General features: G+C 44.1%; 1 long non-coding RNA gene across 3 annotated transcripts; it reads right to left on the bottom strand.

Annotated features, from left to right (window-relative positions):
• Positions 1–1,640: 1,640 nt before the first annotated feature.
• Positions 1,641–5,379, bottom strand: LOC115199949 (uncharacterized). Of its 3 annotated transcripts, none has more exons than XR_003879452.1 (4): positions 5,046–5,192; positions 4,864–4,940; positions 3,966–4,667; positions 1,641–1,680 (listed from the first exon to the last, which is right to left on the bottom strand). It is a non-coding gene; the product is annotated as an uncharacterized LOC115199949 (long non-coding RNA). The 3 variants fall into 3 exon arrangements; XR_003879453.1 differs by lacking the exon at positions 1,641–1,680 and adding an exon at positions 5,201–5,379 and having other exon boundaries at positions 3,870–4,667; positions 5,046–5,115; XR_003879451.1 differs by lacking the exon at positions 1,641–1,680 and having other exon boundaries at positions 3,870–4,667.
• Positions 5,380–15,481: the final 10,102 nt, after the last annotated feature.

Here is a 15,481-nt window from a genome sequence, read left to right on the forward strand (position 1 = left end):
ACATTTTCTGTCCATTAAAATAACATAAAATTGATCAGGAATACAGTGTAGACATTGTTAATGTTGTAAATGACTATTATAGCTGGAAACGGCAGATTTTTAATGGAATATGTACATTGGCGTACAGAGGCCAATTATCAGCAACCATCACTCCTGTGTTTCAATGGCACGTTGTGTTAGCTAATCCAAGTTTATCATTTTAAAAGGCTAATTGATCATTAGAAAACCCTTTTGCAATTATGTTAGCACAGCTGAAAACTGTTGTCCTGATTAAAGAAGCAATAAAAGTGGCCTTCTTTAGACTAGTTGCGTATTTGGAGCATCAGCATTTGTGGGTTCGATTACAGAATGGCCAGAAACAAAGAGCTTTCTTCTGAAACTCGTCAGTCTGTTCTTGTTCTGAGAAATGAAGGCTATTCCATGCGAGAAATTGCCAAGAAACTGAAGATCTCGTACAACGCTGTGTACTACTCCCTTCACAGAACAGCGCAAACTGGCTCTAACCAGAATAGAAAGAGGAGTGGGAGGCGTCGGTGCACAACTGAGCAAAAGGACAAGTATATTAGAGTGTATAGTTTGAGAAACAGATGCCTCACAAGTCCTCAACTGGCAGCTTCATTAAATAGTACCCGCAAAACACCAGCCTCAACAGTGAAGAGGCAACTCCGGGATGCTCTGTCTGAGATATGATAAACCATTTTGAACAGTAATGTATATCTAAAAGCATTGATTGAAAATTACTTGAACTAAACTAGCTTGAAAAATTGCTCGCCCTTGACTTAATTTCCGTCCCCCTCTCCGGCTCCGTCTTTTCTCTGTATTCCTCTTAAGAAGCTGCATGTACAGACAGGGTGAGGGTTCAAAACAAACACTGGTATCTTCATAACAAAACTCTTTCTGAACGGTTTCCAAATATATACAAATATGAGAGACAAAATGAGAAGAGAAAGAGGGGTGGTTACCTTTTGAGTCATGGAGATGGAGTCTGGAGAGAGGCATCCAGGATGATGAACATCATCATTACCTATGCTGTCAAGCACCTCCTCTTCATCAAATCAAATGTATTTATATAGCCCTTCTTACATCAGCTGATATCTCAAAGTGCTGTACAGAAACCCAGCCTAAAACCCCAAACAGCAAGTAATGCAGGTGTAGAAGCACGGTGGCTAGGAAAAACTCCCTAGAAAGGCCAAAACCTAGGAAGAAACCTAGAGAGGAACCAGGCTATGAGGGGTGGCCAGTCCTCTTCTGGCTGTGCCGGGTGGAGATTATAACAGAACATGGCCAAGATGTTCAAATGTTCATAAATGACCAGCATGGTCAAATAATAATAATCACAGTAGCTGTCGAGGGTGCAACAAGTCAGCACCTCAAGAGTAAATGTCAGTTGGCTTTTCATAGCCGATCATTGAGAGTATCTCTACCGCTCCTGCTGTCTCTAGAGAGTTGAAAACAGCAGGTCTGGGACAGGTAGCAAACAGGCAGGATATAACCCCACCCACTTTGCCAAAGCACAGCCCCCCTCACTAGAGGGATATCTTCAACCACCAACTTACCATCCTGAGACAAGGCCGAGTATAGCCCACAAAGATCTCCGCTACGGCACAACCCAAGGGGGGGCGCCAACCCAGACAGCAAGACCACGTCAGTGACTCAACCCATTCAAGTGATGCACCCCTCCTAGGGACGGCATGGAAGAACACCAGTAAGCCAGTGACTCAGCCCCTGTAATAGGTGACTCAGCCTTCCCAGTTCATCTTCTCCTGGAAATGGAGACTGGCAAAAGATTGATAGAGGGAAGGCTTTATTCTGTTTTATGGCCAGTCATAGAAACTATATAACATTACATATCTGTGTATTTGTATTTATTATGGATCCCCATTAGCTGCTCTTCCTGGGGTCCAGCAAAATTAAGGTAGTTATGCATTTTAAAAACATTACAATACATTCACAACAGATTTCACAACATATTAAGTGTGTGCCCTCATGCCTCTACTCTACTACCACATATCTATAACACAAAATCCATGTGTACATGTGTGTATAGTGTGTGTGTTATTGTGTGTTTGTATGCATATGTCTATGTTTGTGTTGCTTGTTTGTGACAAAGTGTTTAGTCTGTCTGTGTTTTAGGGAGTGCGTTTTTGGTGTGTTTATTTATTTATTTATTTATTTTTATTTCACCTTTATTTAACCAGGTAGGCAAGTTGAGAACAAGTTCTCATTTACAATTGCGACCTGGCCAAGATAAAGCAAAGCAGTTCGACAACATACAAAAACACAGAGTTACACATGGAGTAAAACAACATACAATCAATGATGCAGTAGAAAAAAATAAGACTATATACAATGTGAGCAAATGATGTGAGATAATGGAGGTAAAGGCAAAAAAAATGCCATGGTGGCAAAGTAAATAAAGTATGGCAAGAAAAACACTGGAATGGTAGATTTGTAGTTTGAAGAAAGTTAAAAGTTAAAATATAAATAATATGGTGCAAAGGAGCAAAATAAATAAAATAAATAAATACAGTAGGGGAAAAGGTAGTAGTTTGGGCTCAATTAAAGATGGGCTATGTACAGGTGCAGAGATCTGTGAGCTGCTCTGACAGCTGGTGCTTAAAGCTAGTGAGGGAGATAAGTGTTTCCAGTTTTAGAGATTTTTGTAGTTCGTTCCAGTCATTGGCAGCTGAGAACTGGAAGGAGAGACGACCAAAGGAGGAGTTGGCTTTAGGGGTGACCAGAGAGATATACCTGCTGGAGCGCGTGCTACAGGTGGGAGCTGCTATGGTGACCAGTGAGCGGAGATAAGGGGGGACTTTACCTAGCAGGGTCTTGTAGATGACCTGGAGCCAATGTTTTTGGCGACGATTATGAAGTGAAGGCCAGCCAACGAGAGCATACAGGTCGCAGTGGTGGGTTGTATATGGGGCTTTGGTGACAAAACGGATGGCACTGTGATAGACTGCATCCAGCTTGTTGAGTAGGGTATTGGAGGCTATTTTGTAAATGACATCGCCGAAGTCGAGGATTGGTAGGATGGTCAGTTTTACGAGGGTATGTTTGGCAGCATGAGTGAAGGATGCTTTGTTGCGAAATAGGAAGCCAATTCTAGATTTCACTTTGGATTGGAGATGATTGATGTGAGTCTGGAAGGAGAGTTTACAGTCTAACCAGACACCAAGGTATTTGTAGTTGTCCACAAATTCTAAGTTAGAACCGTCCAGAGAAGTTATGCTGGATGGGCGGGCAGGTGCAGGCAGCGATCGGTTGAAGAGCATGCATTTAGTTTTACTTGTGTTTAGGAGCAGTTGGAGACCACGGAAGGAGAGTTGAATGGCATTGAAGCTCGTCTGGAGGGTTGTTAACACAGTGTCCAAAGAAGGGCCAGATGTATACAGAATGGTGTCGTCTGCGTAGAGGTGGATCAGAGATTCACCAGCAGCAAGAGCGACATCATTTATGTATACAGAGAAAAGAGTTGGCCCAAGAATTGAACCCTGTGGTACCCCCATAGAGACTGCCAGAGGTCCAGACAGTAGGCCCTCCGATTTGACACACTGAACTCTGTCAGAGAAGTAGTTGGTGAACCAGGCGACGCAATCGTTTGAGAAACCAAGGCTACTAAGTCTGCCGATGAGGATGTGGTGATTAACAGAGTCAAAAGCTTTGGCCAGGTCAATGAATACGGCAGCACAGTAATGTTTCTTATCGATGGCGGTTACGATGTCGTTTAGGACCTTGAGCGTGGCTGAGGTGCACCCATGACCAGCTCTGAAACCAGATTGCATAGCGGAGAGGGTGCGGTGGGATTCAAAATAGTCGGTAATCTGTTTGTTGACTTGGCTTTCGAAGACCTTAGAAAGGCAGGGTAGGATGGATATAGGTCTGTAGCAATTTGGGTCAAGAGTGTCACCTCCTTTGAAGAGGGGGATGACAATCTATGGGATCAATCTATTATCACTTACCTCTCCCACAAGCATCTCAAAGATAAGGACATCCATTCCCCACCAGTCCACAGCTTGTGTGTAGTTATCTTCAGTAAGCAACTCAGGCGCCAGGGCCCAGATTCACAAAACACTTCTTACGTAATTACTTAAGAAGCTTCTTAAGAAAAAAACGAAATAGTTCATAAGATAGTTCGTAAGTGCATTTCCTCAACAATATCTTAATATCTTATTCCGAATCTTCTTAAGATGTGTGTTACTAGGCAACCGATTTAGCTAGCTATCTAGCTAGCAATGGCAATCATGTTAGCATATTTCCTACTGAGATTACAGTTCTAAAACATGTTATTGGGTTTAAAATAATAAATACTAAAACTTTCAGATGAAGTTTGTGAGTGAATTAAACATGTTCAATTGCTTTCATGAGTGTATTCTCTCACTACCCTGAGTTTAAGACAAGGGTTCAGCTAAGAACAAATCCAAAAACCTTATTTTCAATAATCTAATTTGTTCTTAACTTTTTGCTTAAGGAGAAACATAAGAAATAGCGCAAGAACATTTCCAAGAACAACCTTTTTGAGGAATAGCAACTTTGCTTAACTTTCTTCATAAGTCTAAAATGGCAGTTAAGAAGACATTTCTTCTGAAGAAGGTTTTGTGAATCTGGGCCCAGGAACTCTGGAATTCCACAGAATGTTGACGTCCGGTCGCCATGCCCCATCCCTGCCAGGTCAACAGCAGATAGAGCAGTGTTTAACCACACACACACACACACACACACACACACACACACACACACACACACACACACACACACACACACACACACACACACACACACACACACACACAGTTTGTAATATGTCATTTCCACACATACCCACATACTCTGTCTGAGATACGATAAACCATAATTTACCTTCTTTACAAAGTCCAAAGTCTGTGATTTTAACAAATCCGTCTGCGTCTATCAGCAAGTTGTCCAACTTCAAATTCCTGTGTAAAACACATCCAATTTAAATAAGCTGCAGATGCAAGCTATAGCTCTATTTAGCGCTGGTTTATAATACCCGTAAGTCAAATGACTCAGACACGACTTACCAATAAACTATCTTATTCAGATGCAGGAACTCTAGACCCAGAAAAACACAGGCTAAGTAGAACCTGTAACCTAAAGAAAAGTCAAGAAAATCTAAGAGAAATCAGGACAATCCAAATTTGCACTGATAAGTGTGTGTTTGTAAGGTACAACTCACTTGGTCTGCACCTCAGAGAAGGCGTTATTGTGGATATGGATCATGAGGTCGCCCCCTGGTGACTACTCCATGACAAAACACGCATGCTCACTGGTCTGGAAGCAGCCGTGCAGGTTGACCAGAAAAGGGTGCCTCGACGCGTTGATTATCTCGAAGATCCTCCTCTCACACATAAGGCTGTCAAGACATCAGAGAGAGCATTTCTTACTGTAAATAAGTTATTATCTGTGGGTATCACTACTGTATGTGTGTTAAGTGAGCAAGCCTATCCATTGTATGGTATACTATATCATTATGTCTCCTATTCTTAAAGAACACTAACCTGTCTTCTTCATCACGGGTCACATTGTGCCTCTTCTTCAAGGCTTTGATGACGTAGAGTTTTCCTGTCTTCTTAAAGTCAGCTAGGAGTACCTGGATAGGGTGAATATTGGAGTACATGATGCAGTGGGCTATGCAAAATCATATAATACTGTAACATCATGTTGTGTTTGCAAAAAACACTGGACCTTTCCAAAGTGTCCTCTTCCCAGGACAGAGATACATTTGAAATCTTCCATCTGCATCCTTGCTCTCTCTGTTGTGTAGTTTTCAATGGAGGACTGAAAAGGGGCAGACAGATATGTTACAAAGCTAGAACCATGGACACCAAGGCCAGTGTGATGGAAATGTCATACTTGTGCTTTTCTATTTAGCTCTTTCTAAGTTCTATGTTTGTGCTTTTCTATAAACCAATTTTTGTGTTCATGCAAGTGACTGACTGAACAAATCCTTACTAACAGCAGCTGCAATTTGGCAGTACACCCAGACCTTGTTTTCAGAACGAAAGATATCTCAGTTTCAAGGTCTCAGCTTAGAGAGAAGAAGCCTCGTGAGGTATTGGTCTGTCACATGTTATGAACCAGTATTGGTCGGTCACATGAATGAAACAAAACAGTAATGATGAATTAATTAAGCTAAATTATGCAAATATGACTTGTCTGTGTATAGCTATATATACAGAACTCCTGACAGACATTCACTATGGTGCATTAAGTTTGTTGGAACCTCTCCAGCGCACTGACAATAAACAATAAACAATCTTACATCAATAAACAATTGGTTTAAGATTGACTGAATGTCCCTATGTAAGAATTTCCACAAAACCAGTCATTCATTTGAATAACATTTCATCAAAGTCTTCTAAAAAAACTCTATGCACATGACTTTACCAAAATGACATTTGACTACCACAGTTTTCTGTTCTGTGGAGCTGGTAGAGGTGTTCACCACTTTTTCTGTCAGAGTAGGAATATGTGGTGTTTTCTGTGCTGTTGAGATCATGTTGGGGATGCATCTTCCCTGGTCAGTGCTAGACGTTTTAGATGACTGCTCTTCACTTATGTTAAGCCTAATCACCGGCACGTCACTGCAGATCAAGAGAAACACAGTGATGGTCATGTATATAGTCAGGGAAATCATGCAGTGATAGTGATATTACATATACTCCCATAACCAAATATTCTTATAAATACACAACACACAATACCTGTTTTAGAGTTGATGTTCTTAATGCACACGTCTGTATTGTGTTTGCATGGGCAGCACTATGCTTTCTCTCACCCTGGCAGTAAGGGGGTTGAGAGTGGCCTTATTGGTGGAAAGTGGCGGGTTGACCACAACATCAGAGGAAGTAGGCAGACTCAAAGTGGTGAAGGAACTGCATTGAGGCAGGACACTCATCATCAGATGGCCCCATGTGGCAAAGTTCCTGTTCATCTGGGCAACACGTAGGAAGTTCTTCCCTGAGTGGAGGGAAAAGAACACTGAGTTCAATCCATCAACCCAATATACTGTACCTATCATCAACAGTAACATGAGTAGGCCTATTCTATCTGTGACTAAAGGGCCAAGGCAGGTGACATAGAGTAACTTTCTCTTTTGAGAAAATGCACCTTTGATTGGGTTGTCGCTCAATCACAGGTTTGACTAAATTCATCTGCAAAGCCACCAGAAAAATAACAAGTAGTGTGTTACATATGGATATCTGATTGATAGGCCGCACTGTGGCTATTCCATCTCATATTCGGAACTATAAACAAATCACACCTCAGTGAACAGTGTACCCTGGGGCTCCAGGCACAAACACAGAAAATGTTGTTGGTTGTCCAGGAACTCTTCCAGGCGCAGGTACTTGACTGCACACGTCACCCTCCATTCTTGCCAGAAGACCCCAATCCCCAGCTCCCGAGACTGTGGGGGTCCAAATATGAAATATATGTATAATCTCTCAACTGAGAATTAATATGACCTTTTACCAATATAGACATGTTCAGACTATGTACAACACTTTCCATTGAGTTCCCATACAACCAGGTAGGGGAAGTACAATGGCTCCTCCTGGTGTTCTGTAAAAGAACTAGCTCTACTAGTCACCCTTCCCACTTCAATGAGAATATCAATCGCCCACTCTATTGACACTACTTGCCCTCTCCAGTTGGATGATGAAGCCTTGTCTCCAGGACTGCTTGTTCAGGCGTTTGCAGTGGGTACAACCCACCACTCTGTTATCCAGTTTCAACACTGCACTCATCTCCACTGCCAGACACAAAGTCAGATATTACTGTCCTAAATTTCCTTGACTACAATAACATGTAGAAGAGCTGGTTCTACAGGTACAGTACTTTGGATATTCAAACACGACAACCACAGCTTCAACAAAGAAGTCACAAGCCCTCTGGGCACTTAATAACATACATACACAGTACACTCCCCGCAGGAGAGGAGGAGGTAGTGGATGTTCAATATAGGACTAAGGATGAGTAGGGCTAAGGTCCTTTATACAGGAACTTACAGAAGAGGTCTTCAGTGTGATCAGGTTGGCTGTCAACTTTGGAATCTGTTGGGCTATCCGGAGCAGAAGATGCACTGGTTATTTGGCCTCGTCCTGGCAAGGATTTCAGCAAGTCCTCACATCCCAGAAGCCTGACCTCAAACATGAATAGAACTGAAGAACTAAGCATCTATGAGTGGCAGGTCTTGCCATTTGGCACGACTTGTAGTCCCTGTTGCGCCATCTACGCTCTGCAACGACACATTCAGGACAACATAGGAGTCAACCAAGAGCGTGTGAAGTCCGCCGAGGAGTCATTCTATGTGGACGACTGCCTTTGAAGCATCCCCTCTGCCGATGAAGCAAGAAACATTGTTAATGGACTGCGGCAGTGGCTCCTTACTGGAGGCTTTGAGATACACCAGTGGGCTAGCAATGTACCAGCTGTCATCGAGCACCTACTGCCCGAAGCAAGATATGAAAGAAGCGAACTGTGGCTTTCCCAAAGTAGCACGGATCTCCAGGAACCAACCCTGGGGCTACGTTGGAACTGCCTCAGAGACTCCTTGGGATACAAGCACTGCACTGTGGAGAGCTCCAAACCTACAATGAGTAATATCTACAGCATGCTTGCCCATCAATACGACCCACTAGGCCTTTCACAACCTGAGGCAAGGTACTCATCCAGGACCTGTGGAAGGAAGGGATAGGTTGGGACGACCCCATTCAACCTCAGAGCCTGCTGGACAGATGGCTTGTCTGGGAACAAGACATTCCTGACCTTGTCCAGATGGAACTCCCCAGAACTTATACACCACCATATGCTGACAATCCAAAGTCAACCAGAGACCTCCACATATTCTGTTATGCATGAGAGAGAGGACATTACTCTGTGTTGCAGAGATTCAGAACCTTAAGGATGTAGCCAACTGCAGGTATATGGATATCGCGAACAACCTGGCTGATGACGTCACTCGGGGCAAGACCTTGAAAGAGCTGGCCCAACCAGATCGATGGCACCAAGGCCCTGAGTTCCTCCAACAGATCAGTGGCCTTCAATGTCTGTTGCTTATCCGGAGCCTGACGACAGCGAACTGAAGAAATCAGCCTTCTGCGGACATGTCTGTCAGTCCTAGTCCTCAGCTCCCAGATATCAGCAAGTTTGATACATGGAACGACCTCATGAAGGCAACAACTAGATCCCTATACGGCACGGCCAATCCACTCTCCAGTTCACCTAGCGAAGCAGCAGACTACATGGAGAACCTCCTCCTGAAGCAAGCTCAGATGGAATCGTTTCCTGAAGAGGTCAAGGCCAACATGTCAAACCGGTCTTCTAACAGTCATCTGGGTCCCTTGTCTCCTGAGTATGATAAGGATTCAGGACTCCTTAGAGTTGGCGGTAGACTATGAAGAGCAGAGCACCTGGAGATGGATGCTATGCACCCCATCGTCTTGGATCCGCTGACCAAGCTACTCATTCAAGATTTCGACAAGACTCTCCTCCATCCCGGCCCAGAGAGGGTTCTGGCGGAACTGCATCATAGATACTGGATTCTGCGGGGAAGGGAAGCCATCTGGGAGTTTCAGCACACCTGTTTGCAATGCCAAAGATAGCGTGTAAAACCTGAAGTTCCACTTAGTGTGTTGTGAATTTTGTTACAATTTTGTATTGTAATGTTTTTAAAATTGTATAACTGCCTTAATTTTGGCAAAACACAGGAAGAATAGCTGCTGCCTTGGCTAATGGAGATCCATAATAAATACAAATACAAATGGCAGACCTACCTCCTGCTTGTCTGCGACTGTACAAGCCACCCTTCTACTGTCCTGGAGTGGATTGTTTCGGACCATTCAACATAAAAATCGGACGTCGCAACGAAAACTGATGGGGCATTGTCTACAAATGCATGACCAGCCGCTGCACCTACCTGGACCTCATGGAGAGCCAGGATGCCAAGGCCTACCTGATGTCTCAAAGACGCTTCATCGCACTTCGAGGCAAGCCTTTTGAGCTTCTATCGGACAATGGTATGAACTTCGTTGGAAGAGACCGAGAACTGCGAGAGGCCTTCAAAGTGATGGCCCCCCACCTGAAGGAACATCTCCGATGTCGCGGAACCAGATCCCGTCACATCGAGCCTCCTACTCATGGGACGCTATGACGCATCTCTTCCTCAGGTTTTGTATGACTCCAGTAACATCCTAGTGAAACGCCGCTGGAGGTATAGCCAAGTCTTTGCCGATCACTTTTGGTCCCAGTTCGTTCTCTATTACTTGCCAAGTCTACAGGAAAGACAGAAGTGGAGTAAGGATGGAAGGGAACTTACTGTGGATCAAGTGGTTCTCATCATGAACACTCAGCTCCCTCGAGCTCTCTGGTCTGTCGGGAAGGTGACTCAAACTTAGCCTGGAGCTGATGGACGTATTTGGACTGCTGCTATCCAGGTCAAGGGTTAGACTTACCTACGGCCAGTGGCCCGGCTGGTGCAGCTCCCAGCCATCCTCGATTACAATGCAGAAGAACCTGGTCACCTAGAACAGACTTTCTATCTGGTTACAATGTTGTAGCAGACATTCAGGGTGGCTGGTAAGAAAGCCTGTCCCTTTAAGAACTCAGTGATGACGTCAAAGCTATCACAAGCTGACAGAGTGTTTAGGTCATTACCAAGTGCAGCTCGCGACCTACTGCTGTGAACACAAATCTCTGTTTTGGACATCATTTCCTTTCTGACCAATTTATTAATCACTGTGCGTGAATACAAAACTGTAAGTAAGGTATATGTTTGAATGACAAAGTTGTCAATAACGTTAGTTTAAGTATATTTGCATCATTATTTCAGCATTATGTATCTCATTTTTATGCAAGCTATCTGGCATTATTAGCTGGTTAGTCTGATGTTGCTAGCTACTTGTATTTTAGTTTCAGTCATTGGATTATTTTAACAGATTAGAGCTATATATCTTCTTTGTTATTGCTAAATGAATGTGCCTTGTCTTAGTATTGATGCCATTGTATTCATGTTTATTATTGTCAGACCACTTCTTGTATGGAAAAATTGACAGTTAATTGGATAATCAAAGCTGAGTGACATGGCACAGAATTGCAAACATTGTTAATCTCCAATCAATATTAAAGAACCCTAAACAAAGGGACTGTCTCTCTCACCTTCTCTCTAACAGGAGTACAATCTCCATAATTTATCCCTACTCAATCAGGGAATAAATTCCAGATGCATCATCCTCTAATTCAAAGTGTGTGTGTGTGTGTGTGTGTGTGTGTGTGTGTGTGTGTGTGTGTGTGTGTGTGTGTGTGTGTGTGTGTACAAACTAAAGCTTTCAGTCCAAGATGGCGTAGCAGTTGGACGTGTGTTTTTGTCTTGTCCTGTCCCATCCCATGTATATATCGTCTTCTCATATATATTTCATATGTATTTTAATCTCACTTTCCATCTACAGACTGAATATACTCTCCTGCAACCCACCTCACCCAATGTGGTACGGATCTGCTATTTTTATACTTTAGAACAGGAACCCCCATCAGAAGCTAGCCAACTAACTAGCTAGTAGTCAGTTAGCCACTGCTAGCGATCCTCACCGTTAACTCGGACATCAACCAGCCTCAACCCGGTCAATTCCTGCCAGTCTGGACAGCGCGATATCAACCCAGAGCATATCGGACTGCTTTTTCTCTACCACATGTCCGGATTCCTACCGCAAGCTCTGAACCTTTACACCGGATCATAGCAGCTAGCTACTCCTGGCTAACGTCTCTGTCCCGAAGCAAGCACCAGTTAGCCTGGAGCTAGCGTGGAGCTAGCCAAAGAGGTCCACCAGCCAATTCTTGGGCTACAATACCTCTTTTGCCAATTGGCCTGGACCCTTTACTGCCGACAAGGAGCCCCGCCGATCCATCACGACTGGTCTGCCAACGTAACCGTCCGAGGTGGTTTCAACAGACTCTTCCATTGTGACGTCGCTGGATGCCCATCTGCTAGCCCCGGCCCACTAGCTGTCTGAATCGCCGTGTCTCCAGCTCGCCTAGCGTAGCAGCGACTACGGAATTGGCTCCCTGACTCATCTAGTGCTACTCATTGGACCCTATGATCACTCGGCTACACATGCCTCTCCCTAATGTCAATATACCTTGTCTATTGCTGTTTTGGTTAGTGATTATTGTCTTATTTCACTGTAGAGCCACTAGCCCTGCCCAATATGCCTTAGATAGCCCTTTTGTTCCACCCCCCCCCCCCCCACATGCGGTGACCTCACCTGGCTTAACTGGTGCCTCTAGAGACAAAACCTCTCTCATCGTCACTCAATACCTAAGTTTACCTCCACTGTACTCACATCCTACCCTACCTTTGTCTGTACATTATGCCTTGAATCTATTCTTCCGTGCCCAGAAATCTGCTCCTTTTACTCTCTGTTCCGAACGCACTAGACAACCAGTTCTTATAGCCTTTAGCTGTACCCTTACCCTACTCCTCCTCTGTTCCTCTGGTGATGTAGAGGTTAACCCAGGCCTTGCAGCCCCCAGCACCACTCTCAACTGTAAAAGCCTTGGTTTCATGCATGTTAACATTAGAAGCCTCCTCCCTAAGTTTGTTTTATTCACTGCTTTAGCACACTCAGGCTTACGAAGGCCACCAAAAATCCTGAAATTTCCATCCCTAACTATAACATCTTCCAACAGCATATAACTGCCAAAGAGGGCTGGGTTGCAATCTACTGCAGAGATATCCTGCAGAGTTCTGTCACACTATCCAGGTCTGTGCCCAAACAATTCAAGCTTCTACTTTTAAAAATCCACCTTTCCAGAAACAAGTCTCTCACCATTGCCACTTGCTATAGACCCCCTTCAGCCTCCAGCTGTGCTCTGGACACCATATGTGAATTGATTGCCCCCCAATTATCTTCAGAGTTCGTACTGTTAGGTGACCTAAACTGGGACATGCTTAACACCCCGGTCGTCTTACAATCTAAGCTAGATGCCCTCAATCTCACACAAATTATTAAGGAACCTACCAGGTACAACCCTAAAACCGTAACCATTGCTACCCTCTTAGATATCATCCTGACTAACTTGCCCTCTAAATACACCTCTGCTGTCTTCAACCAGGATCTCAGCGATCACTGCCTCATTGCCTGAGTATGTAATGGGTCTGCGGTCAAACGACCACCCCTCATCGCTGTCAAACGCTCCCTAAAACACTTCTGCGAGCAGGCCTTTCTAATTGACCTGGCCCGGGTATCCTGGAAGGATATTTACCTCATCCCGTCAGAAGAGGATGCCTGGTTGCTCTTTAAAAGTGCTTTCCTCGCCATCTTAAATAAGCATGCCCCATTCAAAAAATGTAGAACTAAGAACAGATATAGCCCTTGGTTCACCCCAGACTTGACTGCCCTTGACCAGCACAAAAACATCCTGTGGCGTTCTGCATTAGCATCGAATAGCCCCCACGATATGCAACTTTTCAGGGAAGTCAGGAACCAATATACTCAGTCAGTTAGGAAAGCTAAGGCTAGCTTTTTCAAACAGAAATTTGCATCCTGTAACACTAATTCCAAAAAGTTTTGGGACACTGTAAAGTCTATAGAGAATAAGAGCACCTCCTCCCAGCTGCCCACTGCACTGAGACTAGGAAACATTGTCGCCACCGATAAATCTACGATAATCAATCATTTCAATAAGCATTTTTCTACGGCTGGCCATGCTTTCCACCTGGCTACCCCAAACCCGGCCAAATCACCCTCTCTTTCTGAAATGATCTGCTGAAATTGTTGCAACCCCTATTACTAGCCTGTTCAACCTCTCTTTCGTATCGTCTGAGATCCCCAAAGGGGGAGACACTCTAGAGCCAAACTGTTATAGACCTATATCCATCCTGCCCTGCCTTTCTAAAATCTTGGAAGCCAAGTTAACAAACAAATAACCGACCGTTTCAAATCCCACCGTACCTTCTCTACTATGCAATCTGGTTTCCAAGCTGGTCATGGGTGCACCTCAGCCACGCTTAAGGTCCTAAACGATATCATAACCACCATCAATAAAAGACAGTACTGTGCAGCCGTCTTCATCGACCTGGCCAAGGCTTTGGACTCTGTCAATCACTGCATTCTTATCAGCATTTGGTTTCTCAAATGACTGCCTTGTCTGGTTCACCAACTACTTCTCAGATAGAGTTCAGTATGTCAAACCAGAGGGACTGCTGTCCAGACCTCTGGCAGTCTCTATGGGGGTTCCACAGGGTTCAATTATCGGGCCGACTCTTTTCTCTGTATATATCAATGATGTCGCTCTTGCTGCTGGTGATTCTCTGATCCACCTCTACTCAGACGACACCATTCTGTATACATCTGGCCCTTCTTTGGACACTGTGTTAACAAACCTCCAAACAAGCTTCAATGTCATACAACACTCCTTTCGTGACCTCCAACTGCTTTTAAATGCTAGTAAAACTAAATGCATGCTCTTCAACTGATTGTTGCCCTCACCCGCCCGCCTGACTAGCATCACTACTCTGGACAGTTCTGACTAAGAATATGTGGACAACTACAAATACCTAGGTGTCTGGTTAGACTGTAAACTCTCCTTCCAGACTCGCATTAAGCATCTCCAATCCAAAATTAAATCTAGAATCGGCTTCCTATTTTGCAACAAAGCCTCTTTCACTCATGCTGCCAAACATACCCTCGTAAAACTGACCCTCCTACCGATCCTCAACTTCGGCGATGTCATTTACAAAATAGCCTCCAATACCCTACTCAATAAATTGGATGCAGTCTATCACAGTGCCATCCGTTTTGTCACCAAAGCTCCATATACTACCCACCACTGCGACCTGTACGCTCTCGTTGGCTGGCCCTCACTTCATACTCGTCGCCAAACCCACTGGCTCCAGGTCATCTACAAGTCTCTGCTAGGTAAAGTTCCCCTTATCTCAGCTCGCTGGTCACCATAGCAGCACCCACCTGTAGCACGCGCACCAGCAGGTATATCTCTATGGTCACCCCCAAAGCCAATTCCTCCTTCGGCCGCCTCTCCTTCCAGTTCTCTGCTGCCAATGATTGGAACGAACTACAAAAATCTCTAAAACTGGAAACACTTATCTCCCTCACTAGCTTTAAGCACCAGCTGTCAGAGCAGCTTACAGATTACTGCACCTGTACATAGCCCATCTATAATTTAGCCCAAACAACTACCTCTTCCCCTACTGTATTTATTTATTTATTTTTGCTCCTTTGCACCCCATTATTTCTATTTCTACTTTGCACTTTCTTCCACTGCAAATATACCATTCCAGTGTTTTACTTGCTATATTGTATTTACTTCGCCACCATGGCCTTTTTTGCCCTTATCTATTGTAAAGTGGTTGTTCCACTGGATATCATAAGGTGAATGCACCAATTTGTAAGTCGCTCTGGATAAGACTGTCTGCTAAATGACGTAAATGTAAATGTACCTC

Source organism: Salmo trutta, chromosome 9, assembly GCF_901001165.1.
Source record: "Salmo trutta chromosome 9, fSalTru1.1, whole genome shotgun sequence".
NCBI lineage: Eukaryota > Metazoa > Chordata > Actinopteri > Salmoniformes > Salmonidae > Salmo > Salmo trutta.